Below are 2,661 nucleotides of genomic sequence, written 5' to 3'. Positions count from 1 at the left end.
TTCCAAGGCCAAGGACAGTGGCTTGTCAGGGATGAGGATGTCCATACCCTCCCATGTGTCAGAATATAGGAGGCACACAGGGAACGTAGTTTAGAGCCCTGGTTTATTGTGTTCTAGTTTGTATGATCTTTGGTTAGTCGGTGAGGCAGGAGTGCTTTCCCTGGCCTGTGACTGTGCAGGAAGGAACCCAAAAATTACTTGGGAAGAAGAGGGTTTGGGCAAGAGCTACCAGAGGCAGTCGGAACTCTAGATTCTGTGACATCTGGAGCAAGTGCTGGCTGGGGACCTTCCCAGCCACTTCTGCATCTACAATGGTTTTTCTTTCAGGAGGTTGGCTGTGAAGATTTGAACTTTTAACTGGGTGGTTTACACTTGTATTTCCCAGCAGAAGCAGGAGGATGCCTTTAGTTGGAGGCCAGTTTGCATTACATAGAGTTCCCGGGCAGCCTGTGCTCTCACAGAGTGAGGTTGTCTTAATGTTTTGTTTTCTAAAGGGGGCAGGGGCAGCTAGAGAGCTTAGTAGGTAAAGGCACTTCCTGTCAAACTGGACAACCTGAGTTCAATTCTGGGGACCCAAAAGATGGAAAGAGAGAACCAATCTCGACAAGTTGTTCTCTGACCTCTACATGAATACATACACACAGAGATAATGTAATAAAAATTAAAACTATATTGAAAAAAATAAGAGAAACTTTTGAAACTTTTTGAGGGCTGGCGATGTTCAGTGGTGTTTGCAAACAAAACCCTGACAGTACATACAAAACCCTGAGTTGGAGAGAACGGACCTCAAGGTCTGTGGGCTTTTCGGTCTTGTTTTCTTTTTAATAGTAATAGCAGTACATCCAGCAACTATTAATTAGTTTGTTCATCAATGTGTTCATTTACTCAATCCCGTGTGGGCTAGCCAGTTGACTTCAAGCTAGGTAGGGCCATGTTGACTTCCGATATAGAAAACCCCCCTTTGAAATTACAATGGCTGGAATCCCGTTTAGCTTTATTTGGGGGTTACTGGCTGAGGAGCATCCTGAGGCTGTGGGCTTACGACGAGTAGAGAGCTGGGAGGGCAGAGTGTGTCCTTACTTGGAAGCAGTCGCTTGGAAGGGAGGCTGAGCCGCTGGGTGGGGCGCCTGCGCAGTAGAACTACACGCCTGGACTGCTGCCGACAGGTGAATAAGCCCGAGGCTTCCCCGCCCCTCGACAGGTGAATCACCGGCTCACGCGGCCTCCGGGAGCCCGGATCGCGCGGAGTGGAGCTCGCTCAGGCTCCAGAGTAGAGCTTTTGGGGGACCTCAGCCTATGTCCCTCTCATCCCAACCCAGTCCTTCAGTTTCTCAAACCCTCCTGTTCTCTTAGGAGTGACCCCCCCCCCCCATGACACTTTCTCCCAAGCCCTATCCCCCACCTTCCAAGTCTTCCCGGGAGAAGGCTTCGGAGTTCTCCGTCGCTTGGTCCTTGTCTGTCTTGCTAGTCTGTTCCCTCCTTGGAAGCTGCTCCCCCTGCCCCCCTGCCCCCCTGCCGCCCCGCTACGTCTCCCCTAAAGCTAAGGCCGCGAGGCGGGGCACGGGGCCGGGGCTGGAACCGGCTCGACCGGTCGGCGGGGGCGCGAGGCGCAGAGCGTGGGAACCCGCCCGCGGCGCAGGGAGGGTGCCGCGCCCAGCCTGGCCACGATACCCGTGGTCCCCAGCGCCCTGCACGCAGCGCCCCCTCCTGGCATGTCGTCGTCGCCGTCTTGCAGGTCTTTGGGTAGGGGGGCTGAGAGCATCACCTCCCAGCTTCGAACGTCATCCACACCCCTGCAGGGCTGATGTTTATCTGGGAACGGAATTCAGGGGTGGGGGTATTGTAGGGTGACGCTAAGAACTGAGTCACCTGCTTTGAGTTCTGCCCTTTGGTGGTTTGAGACTAGACTGAGCTAGGGGATCCTTGCTTGAAGCCGGAAGGGTAGGGTAGAGGAGAGGAGGGTTGAGGTAGGGGGTGACGTAAGTTTCGTCGATGCACAGCCAGGATCTTTTGACTTCTCCAATCCCTTCCTTAGCCGTGGAAAGGTTGTAAACTTAAGTCGTCTTTCAGTTTTTATTTTCTAGCACTCAGGACTATCTTGGGGAAGGCGCCACAGGCCCTCCGTCCAGCTTGAGGGCCGAGGTGCCCATGCCAAGCCCCTCTCGATCCATGGGAGGAGGGTTGCATGCTCATGGGAGAAAGGAGTTTATGGTTTGTGGCTATCTTCCTGCCTCTCCATGTGAGTGAGAGTTTCCCATATTCGCGTGGGAGGCTGTGGCTTGGTGTGTGTGTTTGCCAGGCCAGTATGCCCAGTTGTATGTGTCTGTGTGGTTTCTGTGTCTTTCTGGGTGTGTCTTTCTGCCTCCTAGAGTCTGAGGCTTTTCATTTGTTGTTCCCAGTACCTGGAATGTCCTTCCCCACATCACCCTTTGGCTCACCCTTTTTTACCTTCTTTAATGTGCGAAAATATGGCACCCACTCATTCTATCACCCTTAGGCTGCTTGTGAGTTTCCTGTGGTTGCTGTACCAGATTACCACAAAGAGGGGTGGCTTAAAACAACAGAAATGTACTCTGGAAAATCCTGGAGGCCGGAAGTCTGAAATTAAGGCGTTGCCAGAACAGGCTTTCTCTACCGACCATGGGGGGTGGTGGCGGCGGG

The 2,661-nt window shown here is 53.1% G+C and overlaps 1 protein-coding gene across 1 annotated transcript in view; it reads left to right on the top strand.

Moving 5' to 3' along the window:
• The window catches only part of Notch3 (notch receptor 3), a 47,796-nt gene that overhangs the window by 2,978 nt on the left and 42,157 nt on the right, over window positions 1-2,661 (top strand). The window lies entirely within an intron of this gene.

This window comes from Mastomys coucha, unplaced genomic scaffold, assembly GCF_008632895.1.
Source record: "Mastomys coucha isolate ucsf_1 unplaced genomic scaffold, UCSF_Mcou_1 pScaffold4, whole genome shotgun sequence".
Lineage (NCBI taxonomy): Eukaryota > Metazoa > Chordata > Mammalia > Rodentia > Muridae > Mastomys > Mastomys coucha.
The sequence above is the reverse complement of the archived record's forward strand: the minus strand, read 5'-3'. Positions and strand labels throughout refer to the sequence as shown.